At 48.1% G+C, this 13,174-nt stretch overlaps 1 long non-coding RNA gene across 1 annotated transcript; it reads left to right on the plus strand.

Annotated features, from left to right (window-relative positions):
- The first annotated feature begins 927 nt into the window (after positions 1–927).
- Positions 928–4,954, plus strand: LOC115830423. Its single transcript, XR_004026719.1, has 2 exons — positions 928–1,373; positions 2,581–4,954. It is a non-coding gene; the product is annotated as an uncharacterized LOC115830423 (long non-coding RNA).
- The last annotated feature ends 8,220 nt before the right edge of the window (positions 4,955–13,174 follow it).

Below are 13,174 nucleotides of genomic sequence, written 5' to 3' on the forward strand. Positions count from 1 at the left end.
TACATTGAAGCAACTATTTTAACTGAGTCTTATGAAAGACCTTCTTAGGAGTGACAGGTATGAGCTATTGCAACAAAACATAGTGTACAATCTTCTGTGAGGGTCTTTAAATAGAGAGCCGGTTATAAAGACTGTGTCCCTCATGTGTGGGGCTGGTCCTCCTCCCCAGCAGACCTCACCTCCCTGCCCTTTCAGCATCCCCTCCTTGGCCCCAGCTGATGGCTGATGCTCCCATTGGTCTCTGTGGTGCTACCTGCTACTGGCCTGCAGAGACCTCAGACCCTCGCTGTCTCCTTGTCCCATTTCCCCTGAAGCTTGTGGCTGGTTCTGTGGTTATGACTGAGCTGACCCTTCTGACCTCCTGATCCAGACACTTCCCAACCTAGGCTGTCTCAGCTCTCCAAAAGCACCCTGAAAATAAAAATGGAAAGGAGTTTGGCTCCTTGGGTGAGGTTGTTCCTGCTCTCCCTAAGACACTGTTCTTTTCTGTAAATTTCACCTATCTGAAAGAAACAGAATGCTTCTTGTTTCTTGGTGGGGAAAAGTAACCATAACGGAATGCCGCCTTCACGCTAGGCATTTTACCGGTCACCCCATTTAATCTTCACAATTCTATAGGAAGGGATGCTTGTCTCTGCTTTAGAGAGGAGGAAACTGAGGCCAGAGGGTTTATGGAACATGTGCAATGTCATGCGGAATGTTAATAGTGAAGCCAGGGCCAAAACTGAGGTCTGCCTGAGTCCAAGTCCGATTCCACAAACATGATGTTAACATACTCCTGGGTGCCAGGCACTGTGCTTTAGGGGCATAGCTGCCTCCCTATTGTCAAGGATTTTGAGCAGATCAGATTTGAGGACCTTTTTTCGATAGGTCTATATTTTTCTTACAGCCACTCTCCATTTTAAGCGCATCGTGAGTAGACTTTTGGAGTCTGATCTATCGAGCTGGGTATGTTTGGAAAGCTACAGAGCAGTGGCCATAGAAAGACTGCATGAGACAGAGTCCTAGCCTATCTGTCCAGCCAGTCGAACCTCATGTGTTTGCTGCTTTCATTTTCCCTTGGCTGAGGACACGATGGTTTGGTTTTGCAAAGGAAGGCTGGGGACTTCTGCCAGCTTGCTAACGGCCTTGCCCTATTCAGATGCATCGAACTCACAGAACATCGCTCCCCAGCTGCCGGCTCGCGGTTCTGAGAGTGCATGAATAGAAAACCACTCATTTCCCTTCGCAAAAGAGGTGCCCAAAGCAGATATTTCAATATATTCCAATTTAGCCGAGGGAAGCCAGAACATGGATGTTGTTGCCAAGGAAACCACCTCCTTCCTCCTGTGTGCTGTGCGTACGTGTATCACTTCATCTCTCTGCTCTCCAAGGTAATATCATAGCTCCGTGCTTGGGGACGGGTTTTTAAAAAGGCATATAAAACCTCTTAGCATCGAGAAGATTCATTAAATGATCTCACTCCAGAGAAGCTTAAATTATTCTTTTTAGATCCTTTTATGCTGAGGATGGGGAAATGGCTGAGTCAGTGCTATCTCTCACAGCCCAGCTTGGTGTCTTGGTGGAGACAGTTTTTCAGAAATAAACAAATCGGAATTCGCAAGCTTAGACAGGGCGAGTGTGTGTGTAATAAGAACGAGGCCGTCATGTAGCTGTAATGTCACGGTCTAATCCCTCCTAGAGGATCTGCCAAGACCACCTTGATCTGAGGGCCTCCTGGGTGTGAGGCCACATTGCACAGGGCAGGCTTCAAAGCAGAGACAAGAGAGGGTCGCTGTTGCAAGGCCACCTGTCAAAAGATTCCTTGTTCGGGAACTGCGTGGGGATTTCTGCTGCCCAATCTGTTCTCAGGCCCACGCCTGGGCTGTTTTTGTCCTGCCTTGGTGTCTGGTCTTGGGTCCACCTCTCTCTCCTGGACGCTGCCATCACCCCCTTCATTCCCACCTACCCTGTTCTGTATGTTAAAGTCAGCACAAATCGCCCTCATGCCTTACAATCCAAGAGACAAACTGGAGGGTGCACTTGGTAGTCATCCGGGAGCTCAGTGGGTGGCCCTGACTTTCACACCTTCTTCCTCTCAGCCCCTCCTGGCTTTTAGGGCTCAGATTCCCTCTTGCCCACTGCATATGCAGATTAAATTTGGCTTCTCTCTTTCAATTAGTGGCACTAGCCAAGAATACTGGTTTATATTAGTCATTCCCAGCTGGGGGCAAATTTGCCCCCCCAGGGGACATTTTTGGTTTTTATTTCGAGGAGGGAGTCCTACTGGCATCTAATGTGCAGAGGCCAGGGACTCTGCTGAAACAACTTACAGTGCACAGCCCAGGCCTCTAAAAACAGAATTATCCAGCCCCAGATGCCAATAGTGCTGTGGTTGAGAAACCTTGGCTTATACTTATTCTCTTTGCTCATTGATGTAATAAATATTTATTGAGTACCTACTATACACCAGGCTCTAAGCCAGCAGCTGGGGATGTGAACTGAACAAGACAGACATAGTTTCACTCACTTTCTCACATAGAGCCAATTGGGAGACGTTAAACAAATAATTACAATGATACAAATAAATTATTATTACAGCTTGAATCTAGATCTGACGTGGATCTCCTGTCCCAGTTCTGAAGTCTACCTGGTGCCCCAGCCGAACCTGCCCTGGCTCCTAGGTGGGGTATGGACATCTGTGGCATCCCTCCCCAACACCCCACCAAGCTGGGCTGCAAGACGGGTTATGGTGGCCCCATGACTTCCTACCTTGGTAAGCCACAGGACTTCCTTGTTAACTGCTTTGCTGTTGGTCATTGCAGAGAAATAGGGGACAATAAAAACAACCTGAGATGTGGCAAAGGCTCTAGGACTGTGTCATCTGCTGAAGCTCCAGTCCCTGCACTGCATCTCCTGAGTGGCATCTGTGATGGCAAACAAAAGGCTCCTTGGGCTTCACGCTCTGCTTTCTTTCTAAGCGGTACTTACCACCCGCTACATCCCAGCCTTCTTCTGACCGGCTTCCTCTTCTGATAGGCTTATTTCCATGAAGTTCTTCAGAGTTAGAAGCATGAACTTTAGAACCAGGTGATCCCAGTTGGAATCCATCTCTGGCACTTACTAGCCATATGACCTTGGATATGTTACTTAACCTTTCTGTGCCTCGGTTTCTTTTTCTATAAAATGGGCATAATAAAATCTATCTAGCATAGTTATTGTAAGGATTAAGTAAGTTTTTATATGCAGAGTTCTTGGTTCACAGTTAGTGCCATTTAAGCCTTTCTATCATTCTTACTGTTACGATTTTCATGGCATGTCAGTCTGATGATGCAGACGAGGCAGGAACTTTCGTCTCTGCCTCTCGTGGACCGCCTGATCAGCTCCATGGAACTCAGCCATGCCTGCAGTGCTGCAGGCCTCGCTTCAGAGTGCTGGAGGCTGAGAAGTCATTGGATGTTGCTTGGGCATTTTGGGGGGTTTCCTTATGCAGGAGGAAGATGACAATCATTGTGGAAGCAGAAGGTTGTCATGGAAATGCACCTGTTCCAAGTCGTTGCACCCTGGGCTCTGGGCTGGCTCTGCATGGGCCTGCCATGCACTGACTTCAGCTTCTTCTGAGTCAGTGGGAGGCTGGACAAAGGTAGACATCTTTCCTCACCGCCAGCCTGCCATTGTGGCTTTCTGTCTCTGGTGTGAACAGGCAATCGAGCTTTCCTGGTCTCCTGAGCTACTGTGAACATGGCACAAGATAGTCGACTCTGAATAACATTGGAAACAACTATTTCCTGGATGGCCACTGAGTGCATGGCCTGCGGGAGGGTGAGGGCAAGAGGACTGATGGTTACTGGACATCTTTTTCATGGCCAGGCTTCTGTGTGTCCTCTCACTTAATCCTCCAACAGCACTGTGAGGAAAATACAGCATCCCACCTCACAGGCGAGGAAGCTCAAGGTGAAGGAATGTTAAATTGCCTGCTCTGAGCCTCACAGCTGGGAGGTGACAGCCCCGGGATTGGTGGCTAGGGTTTGTCTGCCTTTAAAACTTATGTCATGTCCTTCTGTGTTATCTCGGTCTGTACAGGCTGCTACAGCAAAATACCATAGCCTGGGTAGTTTATGAACAACAGAAATTTATTTTTCATAGTTCTGGAGCCTGGAAGTCCGAGATCAAGGCTCTCGCAGGTTCAGTGTTCAGTGGGGACCCACTTCCTTGTTCATAGACATCCCCTTCTCACTGTCGCCTCACAGCAAGGGGTCAGGGTTCTCTCTGGGGCCTCTTTAAATAGGGTCACCAATTCCATTCATGAGGGCTGCACCCCCATGACCTAATCTTCTCCCAAAGGCCCCACTTCCCCATACCATCACCTTGGGGGTCAGGATTCTGACATGAATTTTGGGAGGACACAGGCATTCTGATCATAGCATATGTGTAATTGCTCCTGGCCCGCTGGGGAAACCACCACCTCCAAGCATGGCTCCCATCTGGTTACCCTGGGTGGCCAAGGTCAGCAGAGGTGCTTTGCCAACTGGTTGGCACCCACACTACCTGTGTCCAGGTGGGCTGGGGTGAGGGTTGGGTCACAGTGGGACTCTGTGGGGCTCCGGGGACTGTCAGCTGCCCCGGGGCTGGAGGTCCTGCTGCTCTGTGCCCATAGGCACCTCCTGGGAATCTGGCGACTTGCATCAGGGCCCGGAACTCACCCTGACAGTTCTTTCAGCTCTTGTCTTTTCCTCCCCTACCTACCTGCTCATCTCGCTTTCACACACAAAGCCTCCCCTGCACTCCCCGCTCCCCTCCTCAATCCCTTTCCCGGCTTTCGTACTTTATGATGCCGTGACTTGGGTGAGGAAACTCATTAAAGTCATTATTCCGTGCACAGAAATGTGTCTTTCATCCCATTCATATTTAATGTTCCTCCCACTTGATCTTTTGACGCTTTTTAATTCTTGATATTACATGACATACACACACAGCTCTCATTGGGAATCGTTCTTTCTATAGAGTTGTCATGACTGCTCTCTGTGTGAGGAAGGCTCCTCCTTATGTATTTATTAATTTCTAAAATGATGCCTGTATTTTGGGATTGATGCTATGTGATGCTATTGATTTTGAATGATCAAGGGTGACATTGGGTTAGGAGGAATTGTGGGAACAGGACAGAGGTCTAGATTCTTGTCCCGACTGTTGCTTTTCCTCCCTGGAGGCAAGGTGTCCATCTGTGAAATGGGCAGATGCATGCCTCATGGCTTAATCCAATCCCTGCATTTGGCATCCATTGGGCTTTTCTGGGGTGTAAACATTTGGTTTAAATTCTGTCTAATTTGCATGAAAAGGAATATTTTAGGAGGAGATGGGGCTACCCATAGAATCACAGAAAAGGCTGAGAAATTGGCTGTCTGAGGGACAGATAACCAGGGCAGCTGCAGGGACCTGGGAGCGGGCTCCCTTCTGGCTCCGTGGTGAAAGGAAGGAGACCTAATGGCTGTCAACGGCTCTTTTCTCAGCACAAGATTTAAATTCCAGTAAGTGAACATAAAATTGGCTCAGCTGGGGTCCCATGCCCAAGGAGAGGGCAGGGTGTTTTGATTGACAGTTATATTGAGATCTTATCCAATGAGGGCCAGGAGTTGCCCCAAGGTTAAGAGGCTATTTTCAGAAGAACGGTGGATTCTGAGTAGAGGAAACAACAAATGCCCTCCACACATCCCAAACCATGGGGAGGCAGTGAGACCACTGGACAAAAAGAGGAAAGAGCAGGTTCTTAGGGTTCCAAATCTCTGACTGAGAGAGATACATTTCTGGGCCTCAGAGATTACCTTCTAATTCAGGAGCAGGCAAACTTTCTCTGGAAAGTGTCGGAGAGTAAATATTTTAGTCTCTCTGGCCCACATGACTTCTGCCATGATACTGTGGAAGTAGTGGTAGAAGACATGTAATGAGTGGGTGTGGCTGTGTTCCAATAAAGCTTTATTGATAAAAAACAAGTAGCAGGCTGGGTTGGGCCTGCAGGACACAATGTGCTGGCCCAGGTTCTAGTTGACAGCTGTCATTTCTTAGAGGAGAAGTTCCCTCCCAGCTTTAGCAATCCAGGTAAGACAGTGGTTCTCTGACATGGCTCTACTTCAGCAGATCCCAAGGAGCCTGTTGAGAATACGGATGCCTGGGGCCCACCCCAGCCTTGTCAAATCGGAATTTCCAAGGATGGGCCCAAGGATCTGTATTTTTAACAGTTACTCCTAGTTAGTTCTGAACTACACAGTGTTGTGAACTGGTCTTCTAAGACCCAGTGGAGCAGGTAAGACCATCTTCCGTGAAATGTGGACGTAGTAGAGAAACTGGGGAGGGCTTAGGAACTGAGAGGAGAGGAAGGCTCTCCAGGGTTGGGGAACAGCGTGTGTGTAGAGCAGGCTTCCTGGAGGGGCCCACGCTGGCCCTAGATGGGAAATGGAGCTGTCCCAGAACTAACCTAGCTTTTCCTAGCCCTCATCTCATTCTCTATCCTGTGGTCTGCTATTCACAAGCCAGAGGGGAATTGACGGAAAGTCCGGGTATGAAATCTGAGCCATGCGGTTCCCTGCTGTGAGGCAGTGAGGTCTCAGAAAGTTTTCTGTTTTCATTATTCTGAAAAGGCTGCACCTATAACCCAGCCCTATTTCATGACTTTCCTCCATGGCATCCCTTTCCCCTTGTCATCGTTCTTCTTCCTCTCCTACAGACCTGCTTTATCAAAAACTCCCTTTCTCCTTTGCCCTGAATGACCCCCACCTGTGCCTCTTTCTGATACTGACCTTATTCTGGCAAACCTAGTTCCTTCTTGCTGTAATTTTGAATGGGACTAAGACTGCTGGGAGAAGCCCTCTCCCATCTCTTTCAGTTTTCCATGTTTTCTTCCTTAACATAATTCCACTCATAAAACCTTTGGGGTCTTTTCTACTGAGGGGTGAAGGCTGTAGATGCTAGCAGAGCAGTCTTACTGTAAAGAGGGAGGTGGGTTCCTAGGGGGTGGTCCTGGGCCCAGAGGGTTTCTGACCATCATCGCTCTCCCCTTGGACCTAGACAGGGCTCTTTGCTTGTTACAATAGTAGGCATCCATTGCCTGCCCAACATTCACCTCCCTTTTCTGGCAGCAGAACACCTTTTTTCTCAGGAATTTACTCCATCCCCACTCTGAGTCCAGGTGGATTGGGTGGATTAACTCCAGGGTGGACATGGACTCAGGCCTGGCAAATCAGTGCATCAGATTCCCCTTGGCCACAGTAATTGGTTCAGCGATGGGTCTATGGGCAAAGTCCATGCTGGGTCTTGTATGGGGTTGTACAGAGGGAAGAACTCTCTTTTTGGACTTGTTGTCAAACTGGAGTTTCTGGAGTCCAAGTGGGGAGAGTGTGCTGAGAGTGAGTGTAGTACAGAGGGAAAACAAAGCCAAGAAGTGCACGAGAGAGAGGATCAAAGAGTGAGAGAGAGAAAACAGGTCCAGAGGATGGGGTTTGAGCTTCTGGATCCAGCCGGACCTGAAGCCGGAAGACCTACATGTAGACTTGTCTACTATATGAAATCTTACATCCTCTTTCTGGATTAAGCCAGCTTAAGCTGCAACTCAGAGTCTTGATTGATAGTTGACTTGGTGCTGGCAAGGTGAGCCTCTCCACAGGGATGCCTGAGCCACAGGGAGACTGCCATAGTCAGCTGTGAGCTTTTTCTTGTCCTATCAGCACAGCCCAGATGAGTTCTCACCAGGAACAGGTACACAACAGTCATAAACTGACAGGGTTAGTCATAAGCCCGTTGTGCTCTGAAAGCTTTGTCAGAACAGGCACACATCATTTGTCCCCTTCCACACCCCGCTAGCAGCTCTCAGCATGGTCCTCAGTGAATGTGCTGATTGTCCAGCTGATTGAGGGGCAGCACAGCCTTCCTCACCACTCACCAACCGCCTGCACAGTCTCCTGCCATCCCGGTCTTGTCAGTATCACCCCACCGACCCAGTTTCCAAGCTAGAAGCTGTCGTCCTCCATCTCTTTGATGTAATCCAGCCTCTTACTGCTTTTCCATCTCCACCACCACCTGCTTAGCTCAGACCTCAGCCTTTCTTAGGAGGAAGCCATTTGGCTCTGGAACTGACACCTACCCAGGGTGGCCTCTGTTCCTTACCTGTGAAATGGGGATGGAGCACTACACTTGAAATGTGAAATGTCTCCAAGGATTTGGATGTCAGGGGAATATAATGGCCCTTTGAGCCATTATATTCAAAAGGAGCAGAAGAAAGACACAAAGTCCCCTGCAAGAGGCAGTGGCCCAGAAAGCTTAGACATCACCTCCTGAATGTACATGAAGTCCACGTCCATCAGAAGGGAGGCTTGGCAGCCAATAGGAGCACAGAAAATGGGGCGGCCCAGAGGCACGCTTTCCTGTGGAATATCTGGACTGCATTTTGGGCTTCTGTCAGTTGTGAGCAAGAACACACTAAAGCCTGATGCCACTGGCTCCTCCAGCAATGTCCGAAAGCACTGACTTCCTGTGTTTGCTAGCCAATGGGGAGAGAATGTGCTGGTCAGGCAGCGAGACCGTTTGCAATGAGTAAGCTGGCATTTAGGCTTTGTTCATCATCCTTGTGAGCTATGAGTCAGCATCTTGGAGCCCGTCAAGTCTGGCCATCAATGACACTACGTTTCTGGTTTGCAGGGCTTGGTCAGGCCCTGACCCCAGGTTCTCAAGGTCAGTAGTGTATCAGTGTAATCTAAGGGCCCTACCCCCCGAGATTTTGATTGATGAGGTCAAGTGGGACCAGGTCCTTCTACTGAACAGCTCCTCAAGGAGGTCTGGTGCACAGCCAGACTGAGACTCAGGGCCTGTGCACAGCTACCGCACCTCCCCTGGCTGCCTGTGGGCCCCCTTGTCTGCCTCCTTTGAGCCTTTTTGCTTGGTGTTGCTGATTGGCTTTCGTGTTCACTTGAGTAATTTACACGGAGCCTGCTTTAATTCTCCTGAGACCCCCTGTAGGCTTTCATGAAATTAAACCCTCAACAACGACATTAGAGAAGGAAAAAGGGCCTCTTTATTTGGAAGCTGTGAACAAAAAGAGAACAGAACTGCTGGCAGTTGTTCTTCCTCTGAATCTTCCGCTTCTGGCTCTGTAGTTGGATCTTGTACCACTGGGGCTCTGCTTCCAGGATGGGGTGACTTAGGGTGGGTGTAATTGTCATGACCTTCTGGGGGCCAGGATTTGACTGGAATGACCACCATTCCAGTTACTTGGCTTTTTGCTACTGGAAAGGCTGTGAGTTGGCTCCCTAAGGATTTCTAAATGACTAAGGCTGAGCACAGAAGCAGCACCCCAAAATCCTGTGCACCAAGGTTGGGGATGAATCCTCCTCTGATCCTTCTCCCAAGACTTCTGGATCAAGAGGGGGTTTCATTCATTTGGCCCCTCTGAGGAGACAAGTGGAGAAAGGAAGTTCTATTTACTACAGGGTCTGTGACTTTACGCAACTTAGAAGGGTACAAGTATGGTAATTGTAGAAAGCAGAATATCACTCTGGCTAGGCTCTGTTGACTTGGACAAAATCATCTCTAATCTATGATACATCCTGAGCCAAAGTATACTTACTGTTGGAATTGGGGACATCATTCACATATCCTCACTTCTGTTGCTTGTTTTGCTCTCTAAATCTCTGCTATCACCTTCACCTCGTTGACTCTGCAGTTAACTTCTCTTCCTGCTTTGCAGAGAAAATAGAAGATGTTAGATGGGGACACCAACCTCTTGCTACAAAAACTCTAAATGTAAAAACATTGTCTGCCACCTTGTCCTGGTTTCACTGGCTTCTGACTGACCAAGCCTAATGGAATCACATGCTCCTTAAGGGTCTAAAGGGTCCCACTCATTGCTCTATCTTCAAAGCCATTCCCAACAGGATTTAGGTATGTCTGCATCTTGTCCACAATTACAATGGAGTTCTTTCTTCCCTTCCCTTTGCAGCTTACCCAATAGCTTCTGCCTTATCACTCTCTTCCCAACTCACAGTCAAACTTATTGAGAGAATGAGCTACACTCCTCCCACACAGTCCTCCATCCGTTTCAACAGGGTTTCTGCTTATACTCCTCCCAAATTGATCTGAACATGTCACCAGTGCCCTCCACATTCCCACACCGAGGGATACTTCAGTCCTTACTTTACTTAAACCTGCAGAAACATTTGACACCCTCAACAGTTCCCTCCTGCAAAACATCTTTCCTTGGTTTTCATGACACTGAATTATTCTGATTTTATTATCCCTCCTCTTTCCTTTTAGTCTGGGAATATTCTCTCTCTGCCTGTTCCTTACCTCAGTGATTTCTGAGGTGTCTAAAAATCATCCAGGGTGGTTGCTAGAATGCAGGTCAGATCTCGGGCCCAACACCTCATACAGGTGCATCATGACTTCTCTTGACTGCTTAGAGTAAAATGTGGGAAGAGAGAAGCAAATTAAATATAGAATTTATAATCAAAAGGGAAGCAGAACTCAAAGAGTTGGAGAATTCTCAGCCTGTAACACCTGAGAAAATGTGTTCAGGAGAGAACATCTATAATGTGGCTAAGCGACTGTTTGATAAGATTAGTGGGGACATAAAGAAGCCAGATGCTTTCCATCAGGACACTGGAAGAATGGCCCTAAAGGTATTTTGGAGATCTTCAGGGCTCCCACATCCATCACAGGCCCAGAGTTCCAGGGCCTTGAGGGTGGTAGAACTGTTTCAAGGGAGGGGCTCAGTGTGCCTGTGGGACCTTGGGCTTGCTGCCCAGAGCCACCTCCAATTTTTGCTTCATACGCCTGGTGCAGTGCTCTTTAGCCACCCCAGCTGGGGCTCAAGTGTGGCTCAAGAGGGCCCTGGTACAGCTTGGGCTGCCACTTCAGAGGACACAGGCTGTCAACCTTGGTGGCGAGCCTCAGAGGCCCAACCCCTGACTCACTGTGTCCACAAGGCAGGACATGGAGTCAAAAAATATTCTTCTCAAGCTTCAAGATGTAATACTGTTTGCCTTGCTGGGTTTTGGACTTACTTGGGACCTGTTACTCCTTTCTTTTTTCCTGTTGCTCCCTTTTGGAATGGGAACATCTATCCTATGCCTGTCCCACCATTGTATTTTGGAAGCACATAACTTGTTCAATTTCACAGGCTTACAGGTAGAGGGCAGTTTGCCTCAGGATGAATCACACCTTTGAGTCTCACTCTTATCTGATTTAGATGATATTTAGATGAGACTTAGGACTTTAGACTTTTGAGTTGATGCTGGAACGAGTTAAGAATTTTAGGGCTATGGGGATGGAATGGATGTATTTTGCATGTGAGAAGAACATGAATTTTGAGGGGTCAGGGGTAGAATGTTAAGGTTTGAATGTATGTGTTCCCCTAAAATTTGTATGTTGAAACCTAAGACCCAATGTGATAGGGTTAAGAGGTGGGGCCTTTAGTAGGTGATAAGTCATGAGGGCTCCACCCACATGAATGGGATTAGTGTCCTTTTAAAAGGACTCGAGGGAAGCATCTGGGCCTCTTTTGCCTTTTGTCCTTCTGTTATGTGAGGATGCAGCAGCAAGGCACCCTCTTGGAAGCAGAGTTGATCGGCTTTTACCAGACACCAGATCTGACGCTATGATATTGGACTTCCCAGCCTCCAGAGATGTAAGGAATACATCTCTGTCCTTATAAATTACCCAGTCCCAAGTACTTTATTGTTGCAGCATGAATGAACCAGGACAAGTCCACTTTCTATCTCCAGCCCAGCCATTGCTCCTGAGCTTCAGAACCACATATCCAACTACCTACAAGATACCTTCATGAGGATGTGCCAGGCAGTAGAAACATTCAAAGCAGAACTTCTTATCATCTCCATGCTTGCTGTCCCATGTTCCTCTTCCCTGTGACTGGCACCATTGCCCAACGAGTTATGCAAGGGAGAAAACCTTGACTCCTTCTTTTCCACTGCCCCCGCCAAAGACCCAACCAATCTTCAAGTCCTGTACATTCTAACCCCTATGTAGGTCTTAAGTTCCCAGTTGCTCTTCACTTTCACTGTTCCTGCCCTGTCCAGGGCCCCCCAGATTTTCTCCTGAATGAGCCTCTCCCTGGGTTATCTGCCTCTAAGTGTGCCTTCTCCCACTATTTTTCACATGGTGACTTAGGAACAGTTTCAGTCCGACCTTGTCACTCCTCTCCATTCAGGCCTTTAGTAGTGTCCCGTTGCTTCTGTTTGGACAAAATCCACATCTTAGCCTGTCTCCTCGTCTGTCTGTAGGTATTTATCCTCCAAGATAATCAAATAGCTAATCCACTAGCCTGGCTCAGCACCAGGGCTAGGCAGAAAATTCAAATGATTGTAGCACAGTTTACCACGTTTCTGTTATTGAGCTAAAATAAAAAGGGTCAGCTTGTCCAGTTGGATTCATAAGAATCGGAGATCTCAACCAGTACTAAGCCTTACTAATAACTGCAAGGATACAAATAATTGTGAGGCCCAGGTAAAGTGTGAAGTCTGAACCACAATACAGCTCCCAGGACTTTTTTGCCACATTAGGCTGTGCCCTGGCCCAGATTTATCACTAGGGGTCTCTACGTGCTACATGCGAGCCATCCTTCTTGAAAGGGGAACTATTTGGGTCCTGAAACATCTTCATTTTTTTCTCTGCTAGTTTCATAGCTTGCACAACATTTTCCAGGGAGCCATCTGACATAAATCCATAGGTTCCAGGTTTGTTTACCATGAGCAGTTTTAGGAAGATAGGGCACGTCTCGCTAAAAGCATTCCACAGATAAGAGAGCTTCTGCTGGCCAACATCATTAGAGTGTTTGCCAGAGGCTCTGTCCCTGGAAGGATTATGAGGGGATTTGATGGGGTCATCTTTCTGTCTTGCCTGGGGTGTCTCTCCTACAGGTAGAGAATGAACTGCAGGCATACAGCTGACCCTCTCTTTCCCCATCCTGCTCTGCCCACCTCCAACATGCTGGTGCTTCCCAGAGCTCTGACCTTGGTGTCTTCTCTTCTTACTCTACATGTGTAATATGGAGCACCTCCTCCTCCTCAGCAGCTTCCTTTCTCTAGACACAGAGTCTCCCAAAGCTACCTCTTTCACCCTTCAGCTTCAGACTCACATATTCCCCTGCTCATTGCTGCCCTAATGTCCTCCAGTCCTCAGACAAGCCCATTGGGTC

The sequence above is a fragment of the Nomascus leucogenys genome, chromosome 18 (genome assembly GCF_006542625.1).
Source record: "Nomascus leucogenys isolate Asia chromosome 18, Asia_NLE_v1, whole genome shotgun sequence".
Lineage (NCBI taxonomy): Eukaryota > Metazoa > Chordata > Mammalia > Primates > Hylobatidae > Nomascus > Nomascus leucogenys.